General features: G+C 63.5%; 1 protein-coding gene across 5 annotated transcripts in view; it reads left to right on the top strand.

Moving 5' to 3' along the window:
* Positions 1-20,113, top strand: part of C6H1orf167 (chromosome 6 C1orf167 homolog) — a 185,829-nt gene that overhangs the window by 146,312 nt on the left and 19,404 nt on the right. The gene's annotated exons all lie outside the window — the stretch shown is intronic.

Here is a 20,113-nt window from a genome sequence, read left to right as displayed (position 1 = left end):
GCCACTGAGATCATCCAGCCACACACTGCCCTGTATGGACCAATTCCTGACCTGTGCGGGGCCCAGAGCCACTGAGATCATCCAGCCACACCCTGCTCTGTATGGGCCGCTTCCTGACCTGTGCGGGGCCCAGAGCCACTGAGATCAGCCACACCCTGCCCTGTATGGGCCGCTTCCTGACCTGTGCGGGGCCCAGAGCCACTGAGATCAGCCACACCCTGCTCTGTATGGGCCGCTTCCTGACCTGTGCGGGGCCCAGAGCCACTGAGATCATCCAGCCACACCCTGCCCTGTATGGGCCACTTCCTGACCTGTGCGGGGCCCAGAGCCACTGAGATCAGCCACACCCTGCTCTGTATGGGCCGATTCCTGACCTGTGCAGGGCCCATAGCCACTGAGATCAGCCACACCCTGCCCTGTATGGGCCACTTCCTGACCTGTGCGGGGCCCAGAGCCACTGAGATCAGCCACACCCTGCTCTGTATGGGCCGCTTCCTGACCTGTGCGGGGCCCAGAGCCACTGAGATCATCCAGCCACACCCTGCCCTGTATGGGCCACTTCCTGACCTGTGCGGGGCCCAGAGCCACTGAGATCAGCCACACCCTGCCCTGTATGGGCCGATTCCTGACCTGTGCGGGGCCCAGAGCCACTGAGATCATCCACACCCTGCTCTGTATGGGCCGCTTCCTGACCTGTGCGGGGCCCAGAGCCACTGAGATCAGCCACACCCTGCCCTGTATGGGCCGCTTCCTGACCTGTGCGGGGCCCAGAGCCACAGAGATCAGCCAGCCACACCCTGCTCTGTATGGGCCGCTTCCTGACCTGTGCGGGGCCCAGAGCCACTGAGATCAGCCACACCCTGCTCTGTATGGGCCAATTCCTGACCTGTGCGGGGCCCAGAGCCACTGAGATCAGCCACACCCTGCTCTGTATGGGCCGCTTCCTGACCTGTGCGGGGCCCAGAGCCACTGAGATCATCCAGCCACACCCTGCCCTGTATGGGCCACTTCCTGACCTGTGCGGGGCCCAGAGCCACTGAGATCAGCCACACCCTGCCCTGTATGGGCCGATTCCTGACCTGTGCGGGGCCCAGAGCCACTGAGATCATCCACACCCTGCTCTGTATGGGCCGCTTCCTGACCTGTGCGGGGCCCAGAGCCACTGAGATCAGCCACACCCTGCCCTGTATGGGCCGCTTCCTGACCTGTGCGGGGCCCAGAGCCACAGAGATCAGCCAGCCACACCCTGCTCTGTATGGGCCGCTTCCTGACCTGTGCGGGGCCCAGAGCCACTGAGATCAGCCACACCCTGCTCTGTATGGGCCAATTCCTGACCTGTGCGGGGCCCAGAGCCACTGAGATCAGCCACACCCTGCCCTGTATGGGCCGCTTCCTGACCTGTGCGGGGCCCAGAGCCACAGAGATCAGCCAGCCACACCCTGCCCTGTATGGGCCGATTCCAGACCTGTGCGGGGCCCAGAGCCACTGAGATCAGCCACACCCTGCCCTGTATGGGCCGATTCCTGACCTGTGCGGGGCCCAGAGCCACTGAGATCAGCCACATCCTGCCCTGTATGGGCCGCTTCCTGACCTGTGCGGGGCCCAGAGCCACTGAGATCAGCCACACCCTGCTCTGTATGGGCCGATTCCTGACCTGTGCGGGGCCCAGAGCCACAGAGATCAGCCAGCCACACCCTGCCCTGTATGGGCCGATTCCTGACCTGTGCGGGGCCCAGAGCCACTGAGACCAGCCACACCCTGCCCTGTATGGGCCGCTTCCTGACCTGTGCGGGGCCCAGAGCCACTGAGACCAGCCACACCCTGCCCTGTATGGGCCGATTCCTGACCTGTGCGGTGCCCAGAGCCACTGAGATCAGCCACACCCTGCCCTGTATGGGCCGATTCCTGACCTGTGCGGGGCCCAGAGCCACTGAGATCATCCAGCCACACCCTGCCCTGTATGGGCCGATTCCTGACCTGTGCGGGGCCCAGAGCCACAGAGATCAGCCACACCCTGCTCTGTATGGGTCCGATTCCTGACCTGTGTGGGGCCCAGAGCCACTGAGATCAGCCACACCCTGCTCTGTATGGGCCGCTTCCAGACCTGTGCGGGGCCCAGAGCCACTGAGATCAGCCACACTCTGCTCTGTATGGGCCGCTTCCTGACCTGTGCGGGGCCCAGAGCCACTGAGATCAGCCACACCCTGCCCTGTATGGGCCGATTCCAGACCTTTGCGGGGCCCAGAGCCACTGAGATCAGCCACACCCTGCCCTGTATGGGCTGATTCCTGACATGTGCGGGGCCCAGAGCCACTGAGATCAGCCACACCCTGCCCTGTATGGGCCGATTCCTGACCTGTGTGGGGCCCAGAGCCACTGAGATCATCCAGCCACACCCTGCCCTGTATGGGCCGATTCCTGACCTGTGCGGGGCCCAGAGCCACTGAGATCATCCAGCCACACCCTGCCCTGTATGGGCCGATTCCTGACCTGTGCGGGGCCCAGAGCCACTGAGATCAGCCACACCCTGCCCTGTATGGGCCGATTCCTGACCTGTGCGGGGCCCAGACCCACTGAGATCATCCACACCCTGCTCTGTATGGGCCGCTTCCTGACCTGTGCGGGGCCCAGAGCCACTGAGATCAGCCACACCCTGCCCTGTATGGGCCGCTTCCTGACCTGTGCGGGGCCCAGAGCCACAGAGATCAGCCAGCCACACCCTGCTCTGTATGGGCCGCTTCCTGACCTGTGCGGGGCCCAGAGCCACTGAGATCAGCCACACCCTGCTCTGTATGGGCCAATTCCTGACCTGTGCGGGGCCCAGAGCCACTGAGATCAGCCACACCCTGCTCTGTATGGGCCGCTTCCTGACCTGTGCGGGGCCCAGAGCCACTGAGATCATCCAGCCACACCCTGCCCTGTATGGGCCACTTCCTGACCTGTGCGGGGCCCAGAGCCACTGAGATCAGCCACACCCTGCCCTGTATGGGCCGATTCCTGACCTGTGCGGGGCCCAGAGCCACTGAGATCATCCACACCCTGCTCTGTATGGGCCGCTTCCTGACCTGTGCGGGGCCCAGAGCCACTGAGATCAGCCACACCCTGCCCTGTATGGGCCGCTTCCTGACCTGTGCGGGGCCCAGAGCCACAGAGATCAGCCAGCCACACCCTGCTCTGTATGGGCCGCTTCCTGACCTGTGCGGGGCCCAGAGCCACTGAGATCAGCCACACCCTGCTCTGTATGGGCCAATTCCTGACCTGTGCGGGGCCCAGAGCCACTGAGATCAGCCACACCCTGCCCTGTATGGGCCGCTTCCTGACCTGTGCGGGGCCCAGAGCCACAGAGATCAGCCAGCCACACCCTGCCCTGTATGGGCCGATTCCAGACCTGTGCGGGGCCCAGAGCCACTGAGATCAGCCACACCCTGCCCTGTATGGGCCGATTCCTGACCTGTGCGGGGCCCAGAGCCACTGAGATCAGCCACATCCTGCCCTGTATGGGCCGCTTCCTGACCTGTGCGGGGCCCAGAGCCACTGAGATCAGCCACACCCTGCTCTGTATGGGCCGATTCCTGACCTGTGCGGGGCCCAGAGCCACAGAGATCAGCCAGCCACACCCTGCCCTGTATGGGCCGATTCCTGACCTGTGCGGGGCCCAGAGCCACTGAGACCAGCCACACCCTGCCCTGTATGGGCCGCTTCCTGACCTGTGCGGGGCCCAGAGCCACTGAGACCAGCCACACCCTGCCCTGTATGGGCCGATTCCTGACCTGTGCGGGGCCCAGAGCCACTGAGATCAGCCACACCCTGCCCTGTATGGGCCGATTCCTGACCTGTGCGGGGCCCAGAGCCACTGAGATCATCCAGCCACACCCTGCCCTGTATGGGCCGATTCCTGACCTGTGCGGGGCCCAGAGCCACAGAGATCAGCCACACCCTGCTCTGTATGGGTCCGATTCCTGACCTGTGTGGGGCCCAGAGCCACTGAGATCAGCCACACCCTGCTCTGTATGGGCCGCTTCCAGACCTGTGCGGGGCCCAGAGCCACTGAGATCAGCCACACTCTGCTCTGTATGGGCCGCTTCCTGACCTGTGCGGGGGCCCAGAGCCACTGAGATCAGCCACACCCTGCCCTGTATGGGCCGATTCCAGACCTGTGCGGGGCCCAGAGCCACTGAGATCAGCCACACCCTGCCCTGTATGGGCTGATTCCTGACATGTGCGGGGCCCAGAGCCACTGAGATCAGCCACACCCTGCCCTGTATGGGCCGATTCCTGACCTGTGTGGGGCCCAGAGCCACTGAGATCATCCAGCCACACCCTGCCCTGTATGGGCCGATTCCTGACCTGTGCGGGGCCCAGAGCCACTGAGATCATCCAGCCACACCCTGCCCTGTATGGGCCGATTCCTGACCTGTGCGGGGCCCAGAGCCACTGAGATCAGCCACACCCTGCCCTGTATGGGCCGCTTCCTGACCTGTGCGGGGCCCAGAGCCACTGAGATCAGCCACACCCTGCCCTGTATGGGCCGATTCCAGACCTGTGCGGGGCCCAGAGCCACTGAGATCAGCCACACTCTGCTCTGTATGGGCCGCTTCCTGACCTGTGCGGGGCCCAGAGCCACTGAGATCAGCCACACCCTGCCCTGTATGGGCCGATTCCAGACCTGTGCGGGGCCCAGAGCCACTGAGATCATCCAGCCACACCCTGCCCTGTATGGGCTGATTCCTGACATGTGCAGGGCCTAGAGCCACTGAGATCAGCCACACCCTGCCCTGTATCGGCCGATTCCTGACCTGTGCGGGGCCCAGAGCCACTGAGATCATCCAGCCACACCCTGCCCTGTATGGGCCGATTCCTGACCTGTGCGGGGCCCAGAGCCACTGAGATCATCCAGCCACACCCTGCCCTGTATGGGCCGATTCCTGACCTGTGCGGGGCCCAGAGCCACTGAGATCAGCCACACCCTGCTCTGTATGGGCCGCTTCCTGACCTGTGCGGGGCCCAGAGCCACTGAGATCATCCAGCCACACCCTGCCCTGTATGGGCCAATTCCTGACCTGTGCGGGGCCCAGAGCCACTGAGATCATCCAGCCACACCCTGCCCTGTATGGGCCGCTTCCTGACCTGTGCGGGGCCCAGAGCCACTGAGATCAGCCACACCCTGCCCTGTATGGGCCGATTCCAGACCTGTGCGGGGCCCAGAGCCACTGAGATCATCCAGCCACACCCTGCCCTGTATGGGCCGATTCCTGACCTGTGCGGGGCCCAGAGCCACTGAGATCAGCCACACCCTGCCCTGTATGGGCCGCTTCCTGACCTGTGCGGGGCCCAGAGCCACTGAGATCAGCCACACCCTGCCCTGTATGGGCCGCTTCCTGACCTGTGCGGGGCCCAGAGCCACTGACATCAGCCACACCCTGCTCTGTATGGGCCAATTCCTGACATGTGCAGGGCCCAGAGCCACTGAGATCAGCCACACCCTGCTCTGTATGGGCCGATTCCTGAGCTGTGCGGGGCCCAGAGCCACTGAGATCAGCCACACCCTGCCCTGTATGGGCCGCTTCCTGACCTGTGCGGGGCCCAGAGCCACTGACATCAGCCACACCCTGCTCTGTATGGGCCGCTTCTTGACCTGTGCGGGGCCCAGAGCCATTGACATCAGCCACACCCTGCCCTGTATGGGCCACTTCCTGACATGTGCGGGGCCCAGAGCCACAGAGATCAGCCACACCCTGCTCTGTATGGGCCGCTTCTTGACCTGTGCGGGGCCCAGAGCCACTGAGATCAGCCACACCCTGCCCTGTATGGGCCGCTTCCTGACCTGTGCGGGGCCCAGAGCCACTGACATCAGCCACACCCTGCTCTGTATGGGCCGCTTCTTGACCTGTGCGGGGCCCAGAGCCACTGAGATCAGCCACACCCTGCCCTGTATGGGCCGCTTCCTGACCTGTGCGGGGCCCAGAGCCACTGAGATCAGCCACACCCTGCCCTGTATGGGCCGCTTCCTGACCTGTGTGGGGGCCCAGAGCCACTGAGATCAGCCACATCCTGCCCTGTATGGGCCGATTCCTGACCTGTGTGGGGCCCAGAGCCACTGAGATCAGCCACATCCTGCCCTGTATGGGCCGATTCCTGACCTGTGTGGGGCCCAGAGCCACTGAGATCAGCCACACCCTGCCCTGTATGGGCCGATTCCTGACCTGTGCGGGGCCCAGAGCCACTGAGATCAGCCACACCCTGCCCTGTATGGGCCGATTCCTGACCTGTGCTGGGCCCAGAGCCACTGAGATCAGCCACACCCTGCCCTGTATGGACCGATTCCTGACCTGTGCGGGGCCCAGAGCCACTGAGATTAGCCACACCCTGCCCTGTATGGACCGATTCCTGACCTGTGCGGGGCCCAGAGCCACTGAGATCAGCCAGCCACATCCTGCCCTGTATGGGCCGATTCCTGACCTGTGCGGGGCCCAGTGCCACTGAGATCAGCCACACCATGCTCTGTATGGGCCGCTTCCTGACCTGTGCAGGGCCCAGAGCCACTGAGATCAGACACACCCTGCCCTGTATGGGCCCATTCCTGACCTGTGCGGGCCCAGAGCCACTGAGATCAGCCACACCCTGCCCTGTATGGGCCGATTTCTGACCTCTGCGGGGCCCATAGCCACTGAGATCAGCCACACCCTGCCTGTATGGGCCGATTCCTGACCTGTGCAGGGCCCATAGCCACTGAGATCAGCCACACCCTGCCCTGTATGGGCCGATTCCTAACCTGTGCGGGGCCCAGAGCCACTGAGATCAGCCACACCCTGCCCTGTATGGGCCGATTCCTAACCTGTGCGGGGCCCAGAGCCACTGAGATCAGCCACACCCTGCCCTGTATGGGCCGATTCCTGACCTGTGCGGGGCCCATAGCCACTGAGATCAGCCACACCCTGCCCTGTATGGGCCAATTCCTGACCTGTGTGGGGCCCAGAGCCACTGAGATCAGCCAGCCACTCCCTGCCCTGTATGGGCCGATTCCTGACATGTGCGGGGCCCAGAGCCACTGAGATCAGCCACACCCTGCTCTGTATGGGCCGCTTCCTGCCCTGTACGGGGCCCAGAGCCACTGAGATCATCCACACCCTGCTCTGTATGGGCCGATTCCTGACCTGTGCGGGGCCCAGAGCCATTGAGATCATCCACACCCTGCTCTGTATGGGCCGATTCCTGACCTGTGCGGGGCCCAGAGCCACTGAGATCAGCCAGCCACACCCTGCTCTGTATGGGCCGATTTCTGAGCTGTGCGGGGCCCAGAGCCACTGAGATCATCCACACCCTGCCCTATATGGGCCGCTTCCTGACCTGTGCGGGGCCCAGAGCCACTGAGATCATCCACACCCTGCCCTGTATGGGCCGATTCCTGACCTGTGCGGGGCCCAGAGCCACTGAGATCATCCACACCCTGCCCTGTATGGGCTGATTCCTGACCTGTGCGGGGCCCAGAGCCACTGAGATCAGCCACACCCTGCCCTGTATGGGCCGCTTCCTGCCCTGTACGGGGCCCAGAGCCACTGAGATCATCCACACCCTGCTCTGTATGGGCCGATTCCTGACCTGTGCAGGGCCCAGAGCCATTGAGATCATCCACACCCTGCTCTGTATGGGCCGATTCCTGACCTGTGCGGGGCCCAGAGCCACTGAGATCAGCCAGCCACACCCTGCTCTGTATGGGCCGATTTCTGACCTGTGCGGGGCCCAGAGCCACTGAGATCAGCCACACCCTGCCCTGTATGGGCCGATTCCTGACCTGTGCGGGGCCCAGAGCCACTGAGATCAGCCACACCCTGCCCTGTATGGGCCGCTTCCTGCGCTCTACGGGGCCCAGAGCCACTGAGATCATCCACACCCTGCTCTGTATGGGCCGATTCCTGACCTGTGCGGGGCCCAGAGCCATTGAGATCATCCACACCCTGCTCTGTATGGGCCGATTCCTGACCTGTGCGGGGCCCATAGCCACTGAGATCAGCCACACCCTGCCTGTATGGGCCGATTCCTGACCTGTGCGGGGCCCATAGCCACTGAGATCAGCCACACCCTGCCCTGTATGGGCCGATTCCTAACCTGTGCGGGGCCCAGAGCCACTGAGATCAGCCACACCCTGCCCTGTATGGGCCGATTCCTGACCTGTGCGGGGCCCAGAGCCACAGAGATCAGCCAGCCACACCCTGCCCTGTATGGGCCGATTCCTGACCTGTGCGGGGCCTAGAGCCACTGAGATCAGCCAGCCACACCCTGCCCTGTATGGGCCGATTCCTGACCTGTGCGAGGCCCATAGCCACTGAGATCAGCCACACCCTGCCCTGTATGGGCCGATTCCTAACCTGTGCGGGGCCCAGAGCCACTGAGATCAGCCACACCCTGCCCTGTATGGGCCGATTCCTGACCTGTGCGGGGCCCAGAGCCACAAAGATCAGCCAGCCACACCCTGCCCTGTATGGGCCGATTCCTGACATGTGCGGGGCCCAGAGCCACAGAGATCAGCCACACCCTGCCATGTATGGGCCGCTTTCAGACCTGTGCGGGGCCCAGAGCCACAGAGATCAGCCACACCCTGCTCTGTATGGGCCGATTCCTGAGCTGTGCGGGGCCCAGAGCCACTGAGATCAGCCACACCCTGCCCTGTATGGGCCGCTTCCTGACCTGTGCGGGGCCCAGAGCCACTGACATCAGCCACACCCTGCCCTGTATGGGCCACTTCCTGACATGTGCGGGGCCCAGAGCCACAGAGATCAGCCACACCCTGCTCTGTATGGGCCGCTTCTTGACCTGTGCGGGGCCCAGAGCCACTGACATCAGCCACACCCTGCCCTGTATGGGCCGCTTCCTGACCTGTGCGGGGCCCAGAGCCACTGAGATCAGCCACACCCTGCTCTGTATGGGCCGCTTCTTGACCTGTGCGGGGCCCAGAGCCACTGAGATCAGCCACACCCTGCCCTGTATGGGCCGCTTCCTGACCTGTGCGGGGCCCAGAGCCACTGAGATCAGCCACACCCTGCCCTGTATGGGCCGCTTCCTGACCTGTGTGGGGGCCCAGAGCCACTGAGATCAGCCACGTCCTGCCCTGTATGGGCCGATTCCTGACCTGTGTGGGGCCCAGAGCCACTGAGATCAGCCACATCCTGCCCTGTATGGGCCGATTCCTGACCTGTGTGGGGCCCAGAGCCACTGAGATCAGCCACACCCTGCCCTGTATGGGCCGATTCCTGACCTGTGCGGGGCCCAGAGCCACTGAGATCAGCCACAGCCTGCCCTGTATGGGCCGATTCCTGACCTGTGCGGGGCCCAGAGCCACTGAGATCAGCCACACCCTGCCCTGTATGGACCGATTCCTGACCTGTGCGGGGCCCAGAGCCACTGAGATCAGCCACACCCTGCCCTGTATGGACCGATTCCTGACCTGTGCGGGGCCCAGAGCCACTGAGATCAGCCAGCCACATCCTGCCCTGTATGGGCCGATTCCTGACCTGTGCGGGGCCCAGTGCCACTGAGATCAGCCACACCATGCTCTGTATGGGCCGCTTCCTGACCTGTGCAGGGCCCAGAGCCACTGAGATCAGCCACACCCTGCCCTGTATGGGCCCATTCCTGACCTGTGCGGGGCCCAGAGCCACTGAGATCAGCCACACCCTGCCCTGTATGGGCCGATTTCTGACCTGTGCGGGGCCCATAGCCACTGAGATCAGCCACACCCTGCCTGTATGGGCCGATTCCTGACCTGTGCGGGGCCCATAGCCACTGAGATCAGCCACACCCTGCCCTGTATGGGCCGATTCCTAACCTGTGCAGGGCCCAGAGCCACTGAGATCAGCCACACCCTGCCCTGTATGGGCCGATTCCTAACCTGTGCGGGGCCCAGAGCCACTGAGATCAGCCACACCCTGCCCTGTATGGGCCGATTCCTGACCTGTGCGGGGCCCATAGCCACTGAGATCAGCCACACCCTGCCCTGTATGGGCCGATTCCTGACCTGTGTGGGGCCCAGAGCCACTGAGATCAGCCAGCCACTCCCTGCCCTGTATGGGCCGATTCCTGACATGTGCGGGGCCCAGAGCCACTGAGATCAGCCACACCCTGCTCTGTATGGGCCGCTTCCTGCCCTGTACGGGGCCCAGAGCCACTGAGATCATCCACACCCTGCTCTGTATGGGCCGATTCCTGACCTGTGCGGGGCCCAGAGCCATTGAGATCATCCACACCCTGCTCTGTATGGGCCGATTCCTGACCTGTGCGGGGCCCAGAGCCACTGAGATCATCCACACCCTGCCCTGTATGGGCCGCTTCCTGACCTGTGCGGGGCCCAGAGCCACTGAGATCATCCACACCCTGCCCTGTATGGGCTGATTCCTGACCTGTGCGGGGCCCAGAGCCACTGAGATCAGCCACACCCTGCCCTGTATGGGCCGCTTCCTGCCCTGTACGGGGCCCAGAGCCACTGAGATCATCCACACCCTGCTCTGTATGGGCCGATTCCTGACCTGTGCGGGGCCCAGAGCCATTGAGATCATCCACACCCTGCTCTGTATGGGCCGATTCCTGACCTGTGCGGGGCCCAGAGCCACTGAGATCAGCCAGCCACACCCTGCTCTGTATGGGCCGATTTCTGACCTGTGCGGGGCCCAGAGCCACTGAGATCAGCCACACCCTGCCCTGTATGGGCCGCTTCCTGACCTGTGCGGGGCCCAGAGCCACTGAGATCATCCACACCCTGCCCTGTATGGGCCGATTCCTGACCTGTGCGGGGCCCAGAGCCACTGAGATCAGCCACACCCTGCCCTGTATGGGCCGCTTCCTGCGCTCTACGGGGCCCAGAGCCACTGAGATCATCCACACCCTGCTCTGTATGGGCCGATTCCTGACCTGTGCGGGGCCCAGAGCCATTGAGATCATCCACACCCTGCTCTGTATGGGCCGATTCCTGACCTGTGCGGGGCCCATAGCCACTGAGATCAGCCACACCCTGCCTGTATGGGCCGATTCCTGACCTGTGCGGGGCCCATAGCCACTGAGATCAGCCACACCCTGCCCTGTATGGGCCGATTCCTAACCTGTGCGGGGCCCAGAGCCACTGAGATCAGCCACACCCTGCCCTGTATGGGCCGATTCCTGACCTGTGCGGGGCCCAGAGCCACAGAGATCAGCCAGCCACACCCTGCCCTGTATGGGCCGATTCCTGACCTGTGCGGGGCCTAGAGCCACTGAGATCAGCCAGCCACTTCCTGCCCTGTATGGGCCGCTTCCTGACATGTGCGGGGCCCAGAGCCACAGAGATCAGCCACACCCTGCCATGTATGGGCCGCTTCCAGACCTGTGCGGGGCCCAGAGCCACAGAGATCAGCCACACCCTGCTCTGTATGGGCCGATTCCTGAGCTGTGCGGGGCCCAGAGCCACTGAGATCAGCCACACCCTGCCCTGTATGGGCCGCTTCCTGACCTGTGCGGGGCCCAGAGCCACTGACATCAGCCACACCCTGCCCTGTATGGGCCACTTCCTGACATGTGCGGGGCCCAGAGCCACAGAGATCAGCCACACCCTGCTCTGTATGGGCCAATTCCTGACCTGTGCGGGGCCCATAGCCACTGAGATCAGCAACACCCTGCTATGTATGGGCCTCTTCCTGTCATGTGCGGGGCCCAGAGCCACTGAGATCAGCCACACCCTGCCCTGTATGGGCCGCTTCCTGACCTGTGCGGGGCCCAGAGCCACTGAGATCATCCACACCCTGCCCTGTATGGGCTGATTCCTGACCTGTGCGGGGCCCAGAGCCACTGAGATCATCCACACCCTGCCCTGTATGGGCTGATTCCTGACCTGTGCGGGGCCCAGAGCCACTGAGATCAGCCACACCCTGCCCTGTATGGGCCGCTTCCTGCGCTCTACGGGGCCCAGAGCCACTGAGATCATCCACACCCTGCTCTGTATGGGCCGATTCCTGACCTGTGCGGGGCCCAGAGCCATTGAGATCATCCACACCCTGCTCTGTATGGGCCGATTCCTGACCTGTGCGGGGCCCATAGCCACTGAGATCAGCCACACCCTGCCTGTATGGGCCGATTCCTGACCTGTGCGGGGCCCATAGCCACTGAGATCAGCCACACCCTGCCCTGTATGGGCCGATTCCTAACCTGTGCGGGGCCCAGAGCCACTGAGATCAGCCACACCCTGCCCTGTATGGGCCGATTCCTGACCTGTGCGGGGCCCAGAGCCACAGAGATCAGCCAGCCACACCCTGCCCTGTATGGGCCGATTCCTGACCTGTGCGGGGCCTAGAGCCACTGAGATCAGCCAGCCACTTCCTGCCCTGTATGGGCCGCTTCCTGACATGTGCGGGGCCCAGAGCCACAGAGATCAGCCACACCCTGCCATGTATGGGCCGCTTCCAGACCTGTGCGGGGCCCAGAGCCACAGAGATCAGCCACACCCTGCTCTGTATGGGCCGATTCCTGAGCTGTGCGGGGCCCAGAGCCACTGAGATCAGCCACACCCTGCCCTGTATGGGCCGCTTCCTGACCTGTGCGGGGCCCAGAGCCACTGACATCAGCCACACCCTGCCCTGTATGGGCCACTTCCTGACATGTGCGGGGCCCAGAGCCACAGAGATCAGCCACACCCTGCTCTGTATGGGCCAATTCCTGACCTGTGCGGGGCCCATAGCCACTGAGATCAGCAACACCCTGCTATGTATGGGCCGCTTCCTGTCATGTGCGGGGCCCAGAGCCACTGAGATCAGCCACACCCTGCCCTGTATGGGCCGCTTCCTGACCTGTGCGGGGCCCAGAGCCACTGAGATCATCCACACCCTGCCCTGTATGGGCTGATTCCTGACCTGTGCGGGGCCCAGAGCCACTGAGATCATCCACACCCTGCCCTGTATGGGCTGATTCCTGACCTGTGCGGGGCCCAGAGCCACTGAGATCAGCCACACCCTGCCCTGTATGGGCCGCTTACTGCGCTCTACGGGGCCCAGAGCCACTGAGATCATCCACACCCTGCTCTGTATGGGCCGATTCCTGACCTGTGCGGGGCCCAGAGCCACTGAGATCATCCTGCCACCCTGTATGGGCCGATTCCTGACCAGTGCGGGGCCCTGAGACACTGAGATCAGCCACAACCTGCCCTGTATGGGCCGCTTCCTGACCTGTGCGGGGCCCTGAGCCAGTGAGATCATCCACACCCTGCCCTATATGGGCGATTCCTAACCAGTGCGGGCCCAGAGCCACTGAGATCAGCAACACCCTGCTCTGTATGGGCCGCTTCCTGACCTGTGTGGGGCCCAGAGCCACTGAGATCAGCCACACCCTGCCCTGTATGGGCCGCTTCCTGACCTGTGCGGGGCCCAGAGCCACAGAGATCAGCTAGCCACACCCTGCCCTGTATGGGCCGATTCCTGACCTGTGCGGGGCCCAGAGCCACTGAGATCAGCCAAACCCTGCCCTGTATGGGCCGATTCCTGACCTGTGCGGGGCCCAGAGCCACTGAGATCAGCCACACCCTGCTATGTATGGGCCGATTCCTGACCTGTGGGGGGCCCAGAGCCACTGAGATCAGCCACACCCTGCCATGTATGGGCCGATTCCTGACCTGTGCGGGGCCCAGAGCCACTGAGATCAGCCACACCCTGCCCTGTATGGGCCCATTCCTGACCAGTGCGGGGCCCAGAGACACTGAGATCAGCCACACCCTGCCCTGTATGGGCCGATTCCTGACCTGTGCGGGGCCCAGAGCCACTGAGATCAGCCACACCCTGCCCTGTATGGGCCGCTTCCTGACCTGTGCGGGGCCCAGAGCCACAGAGATCAGCCAGCCACACCCTGCCCTGTATGGGCCGATTCCTGACCTGTGTGGGGCCCAGAGCCACAGAGATCAGCCACACCCTGCCCTGTATGGGCCGATTCCTGACCAGTGCGGGGCCCAGAGCCACAGAGATCAGCCACACCCTGCCATGTATGGGCCGATTCCTGACCTGTGCGGGGCCCAGAGCCACTGAGATCATCCACACCCTGCCCTGTATGGGCCGATTCCTGACCAGTGCGGGGCCCAGAGCCACAGAGATCATCCACACCCTGCCCTGTATGGGCCGATTCCTGACCAGTGCGGGGCCCAGAGCCACAGAGATCAGCCAGCCACACCCTGCCCTGTATGGGCCGATTCCTGACCTGTGCGGGGCCCAGAGCCACTGAGATCAGCCACACCCTGCCCTGTATGGGCCGATTCCTGACCTGTGCGGGGCCCAGAGCAACTGAGATCAGCCACACCCTGCCCTGTATGGGCCGATTCCTGACCTGTGTGGGGCCCAGAGCCACAGAGATCAGCCACATCCTGCCCTGTATGGGCCGCTTCCTGACCTGTGCGGGGCCCAGAACCACTAAGATCAGCCACACCCTGCTCTGTATGGGCCACTTCCTGACCTGTGCGGGGCCCAGAGCCACTGAGATCAGCCACACCCTGCCCTGTATGGGCTGATTCCTGACCTGTGCGGGGCCCAGAGCCACTGAGATCAGCCATACCCTGCTCTGTATGGGCCGATTCCTGACCTGTGCGGGGCCCAGAGCCACTGAGATCAGCCACACCCTGTATGGGCCAATTCCTGACATGTGCGGGGCCCAGAGCCACTGAGATCATCCACACCCTGCTCTGTATGGGCGAATTCCTGACCTGTGCGGGGCCCAGAGCCACTGAGATCAGCCAGCCACACCCTGCTCTGTATGGGCCGATTCCTGACCTGTGCGGGGCCCAGAGCCACTGAGATCAGCCACACCCTGCCCTGTATGGGCCGATTCCTGACCTGTGCGGGGCCCAGAGCCACTGAGATCATCCACACCCTGCTCTGTATGGGCCGATTCCTGACCTGTGCGGGGCCCAGAGCCACTGAGATCAGCCACACCCTGTATGGGCCAATTCCTGACATGTGCGGGGCCCAGAGCCACTGAGATCATCCACACCCTGCTCTGTATGGGCCGATTCCTGACCTGTGCGGGGCCCAGAGCCACTGAGATCAGCCAGCCACACCCTGCCCTGTATGGGCCGATTCCTGACCTGTGCGGGGCCCAGAGCCACTGAGATCAGCCACACCCTGCCCTGTATGGGCCGCTTCCTGACCTGTGCGGGGCCCAGAGCCACTGAGATCAGCCACACTCTGCCCTGTATGGGCCGCTTCCTGACCTGTGCGGGGCCCAGAGCCACAGAGATCAGCCATCCACACCCTGCCCTGTATGGGCCGATTCCTGACCTGTGTGGGGCCCAGAGCCACAGAGATCAGCCACACCCTGCCCTGTATGGGCCGATTCCTGACCAGTGCGGGGCCCAGAGCCACAGAGATCAGCCACACCCTGCCATGTATGGGCCGATTCCTGACCTGTGCGGGGCCCAGAGCCACTGAGATCATCCACACCCTGCCCTGTATGGGCCGATTCCTGACCAGTGCGGGGCCCAGAGCCACAGAGATCAGCCACACCCTGCCCTGTATGGGCCGATTCCTGACCAGTGCGGGGCCCAGAGCCACAGAGATCAGCCAGCCACACCCTGCCCTGTATGGGCCGATTACTGACCTGTGCGGGGCCCAGAGCCACTGAGATCAGCCACACCCTGCCCTGTATGGGCCGATTCCTGACCTGTGCGGGGCCCAGAGCCACTGAGATCAGCCACACCCTGCCCTGTATGGGCCGATTCCTGACCTGTGTGAGGCCCAGAGCCACAGAGATCAGCCACATCCTGCCCTGTATGGTCCGCTTCCTGACCTGTGCGGGGCCCAGAACCACAAAGATCAGCCACACCCTGCTCTGTATGGGCCGCTTCCTGACATGTGCGGGGCCCAGAGCCACTGAGATCAGCCACACCCTGCCCTGTATGGGCTGATTCCTGACATGTGCGGGGCCCAGAGCCACTGAGATCAGCCAAACCCTGCCCTGTATGGGCCGATTCCTGACCTGTGCGGGGCCCAGAGCCACTGAGATCAGCCACACCCTGCTATGTATGGGCCGATTCCTGACCTGTGGGGGGCCCAGAGCCACAGAGATCAGCCACATCCTGCCCTGTATGGGCCGCTTCCTGACCTGTGCGGGGCCCAGAACCACAAAGATCAGCCACACTCTGCTCTGTATGGGCCGCTTCCTGACATGTGCGGGGCCCAGAGCCACTGAGATCAGCCACACCCTGCCCTGTATGGGCTGATTCCTGACATGTGCGGGGCCCAGAGCCACTGAGATCAGCCACACCCTGCCCTGTATGGGCCGATTCCTGACCAGTGCGGGGCCCAGAGCCACTGAGATCAGCCACACCCTGCTCTGTATGGGCCGATTCCTGACCTGTGCGGGGCCCAGAGCCACTGAGATCAGCCACACCCTGCTCTGTATGGGCTGATTCCTGACCTGTGCGGGGCCCAGAGCCACTGAGATCAGCCACACCCTGTATGGGCCAATTCCTGACATGTGCGGGGCCCATAGCCACTGAGATCAGCCACACCCTGCCCTGTATGGGCCGATTCCTGACTTGTGTGGGGGCCCAGAGCCACTGAGATCATTCACACCCTGCTCTGTATGGGCCGATTCCTGACCTGTGCGGGGCCCAGAGCCACTGAGATCAGCCAGCCACACCCTGCTCTGTATGGGCCGATTCCTGACCTGTGCGGGGCCCAGAGCCACTGAGATCATCCACACCCTGCCCTGTATGGGCCGATTCCTGACCTGTGCGGGGCCCATAGCCACTGAGATCACCCACACCCTGCCCTGTATGGGCCGCTTCCTGACCTGTGTGGGGCCCAGAGCCACTGAGATCATCCTGCCACCCTGTATGGGCCGATTCCTGACCTGTGCGGGGCCCATAGCCACTGAGATCATCCACACCCTGCTCTGTATGGGCCGATTCCTGACCTGTGCGGGGCCCAGAGCCACTGAGATCAGCCACACCCTGCCCTGTATGGACCGATTCCTGACCTGTGCGGGGCCCAGAGCCACTGAGATCAGCCACACCCTGCCCTGTATGGGCCGATTCCTGACCTGTGCGGGGCCCAGAGCCACTGAGATCATCCACACCCTGCTCTGTATGGGCCGATTCCTGACCTGTGCGGGGCCCAGAGCCACTGAGATCAGCCAGCCACACCCTGCTCTGTATGGGCCGATTCCTGACCTGTGCGGGGCCCAGAGCCACTGAGATCAGCCACACCCTGCCCTGTATGGGCCGATTCCTGACCTGTGCGGGGCCCATAGCCACTGAGATCAGCCAGCCACACCCTGCCCTGTATGGGCCGATTCCTGACCTGTGCGGGGCCCAGAGCCACTGAGATCAGCCACATCCTGCCCTGTATGGGCCGATTCCTGACCTGTGCGGGGCCCATAGCCACTGAGATCAGCCAAACCCTGCCCTGTATGGGCCGATTCCTGACCTGTGCGGGGCCCAGAGCCACTGAGATCAGCCAGCCACACCCTGCTCTGTATTGGCATTTCCTGACCTGTGTGGGGCCCAGAGCCACTGAGATCATCCACACCCTGCTCTGTATGGGCCAATTCCTGACCTGTGCGGGGCCCAGAGCCACTGAGATCAGCCAGCCACACCCTGCCCTGTATGGGCCGATTCCTGACCTGTGCGGGGCCCAGAGCCACTGAGATCATCCTGCCACCCTGTATGGGCCGATTCCTGACCTGTGCGGGGCCCAGAGCCACTGAGATCAGCCACATCCTGCCCTGTATGGGCCGATTCCTGACCTGTGCGGGGCCCAGAGCCACTGAGATCATCCACCCCCTGCCCAGTATGGGCCGATTCCTGACCTGTGTGGGGCCCAGAGCCACTGAGATCAGCCAGCCACACCCTGCCCTGTATGGGCCGATTCCTGACCTGTGCGGGGCCCAGAGCCACTGAGATCATCCTGCCACCCTGTATGGGCCGATTCCTGACCTGTGCGGGGCCCAGAGCCACTGAGATCAGCCAGCCACACCCTGCTCTGTATGGGCCGATTCCTGACCTGTGCGGGGCCCAGAGCCACTGAGATCATCCACCCCCTGCCCTGTATGGGCCGATTCCTGACCTGTGTGGGGCCCAGAGCCACAGAGATCAGCCACACCCTGCTCTGTATGGGCCGCTTCCTGCCCTGTACGGGGCCCAGAGCCACTGAGATCATCCACACCCTGCTCTGTATGGGCCGATTCCTGACCTGTGCGGGGCCCAGAGCCACTGAGATCAGCCAGCCACACCCTGCTCTGTATGGGCCGATTCCTGACCTGTGCGGGGCCCAGAGCCACTGAGATCAGCCACACCCTGCCCTGTATGGGCCGATTCCTGACCTGTGCGGGGCCCAGAGCCACTGAGATCATCCACCCCCCTGCCCTGTATGGGCCAATTCCTGACCTGTGCGGGGCCCAGAGCCACTGAGATCATCCTGCCACCCTGTATGGTCCGATTCCTGACCAGTGCGGGGCCCAGAGCCACTGAGATCAGCCACACCCTGCCCTGTATGGGCCGATTCCTGACCTGTGCGGGGCCCAGAGCCACTGAGATCAGCCACACCCTGCCCTGTATGGGCCGATTCCTGACCTGTGCGGGGCCCAGAGCCACTGAGATTATCCAGCCACCCTGCCCTATATGGGCGATTCCTAACCAGTGCGGGCCCAGAGCCACTGAGATCAGCCAGCCTGTATGGGCCGATTCCTGACCTGTGAGGGGCCCAGAGCCACAGAGATCAGCCACACCCTGCCCTGTATGGGCCGATTCCTGACCTGTGTGGGGCCCAGAGTTACAGAGATCAGCCACACCCTGCCCTGTATGGGCCGATTCCTGACCTGTGCGGGGCCCAGAGCCACTGAGATCAGCCACACCCTGCCATGTATGGGCCGATTCCTGACCTGTGCGGGGCCCAGAGCCACTGAGATCAGCCACATCCTGCCCTGTATGGGCCGATTTCTGACCTGTGCGGGGCCCAGAGCCACTGAGATCAGCCACACCCTGCTCTGTATGGGCCACTTCCTGACCTGTGTGGGGCCCAGAGCCACTGAGATCAGCCACACCCTGCTATGTATGGGCCGATTCCTGAGCTGTGCGGGGCCCAGAGCCACTGAGATCAGCCAGCCACACCCTTCCCTGTATGGGCCGATTCCTGACCTGTGTGGGGCCCAGAGCCACAGAGATCAGCCACACCCTGCCCTGTATGGGATGCTTCCTGACCTGTGCGGGGCCCAGAACCACTAAGATCAGCCACACCCTGCTCTGTATGGGCCACTTCCTGACATGTGCGGGGCCCAGAGCCACTGAGATCAGCCACACCCTGCCCTGCATGGGCCGATTCCTGACCTGTGTGGGGCCCAGAGCCACTGAGATCAGCCACACCCTGCCCTGTATGGGCCGATTCCTGAGCTGTGCGTGGCCCAGAGCCACTGAGATCAGCCAGCCACACCCTGCCCTGTATGGGCCGATTCCTGACCTGTGTGGGGCCCAGAGCCACTGAGATCAGCCACACCCTGCCCTGTATGGGCCGCTTCCTGACCTGTGCGGGGCCCAGAGCCACAGAGACCAGCCACACCCTGCTCTGTATGGGCCGATTCCTGACCTGTGCGGGGCCCAGAGCCACTGAGATCAGCCACACCCTGCCCTGCATGGGCCGCTTCCTGACCTGTGCGGGGCCCAGAGCCACTGAGATCAGCCACACTCTGCTCTGTATGGGCCGATTCCTGACCTGTGCGGGGCCCATAGCCACTGAGATCAGAGCCACATCCTGCCCTGACCAGTGCAGGCAGGGGTGTTTCTAGCCTTTCTGTCACTCCAGGCAAGAAGTGCTGTCCCCCCAACAAACACCCACACCCTGAATAATATAAACCATGTGCCGTATAGGGTGGATGCATAATACAGGGAGTCTCTGAGATAAATCACCCGTTGATCCTGTAGCATTGCGTTGCACATCCCCCTCCTGCACTCCCCCAGCTTAGTGTGTAAATGCAGAGTATAGTGCAGCAGAAGCTGTGCTCTCACCTCTCCGCTGGAGTCCAGTGCTGTGCCTGTGCGACCATCCCGTCTGTCCCCATCCCCCTCCTGCACTCCCCCAGCTTAGTGTGTAAATGCAGAGTATAGTGCAGCAGAAGCTGTGCT

Source organism: Hyperolius riggenbachi, chromosome 6, assembly GCF_040937935.1.
Source record: "Hyperolius riggenbachi isolate aHypRig1 chromosome 6, aHypRig1.pri, whole genome shotgun sequence".
Taxonomy (NCBI): Eukaryota; Metazoa; Chordata; class Amphibia; order Anura; family Hyperoliidae; genus Hyperolius; species Hyperolius riggenbachi.
The sequence above is the reverse complement of the archived record's forward strand: the minus strand, read 5'-3'. Positions and strand labels throughout refer to the sequence as shown.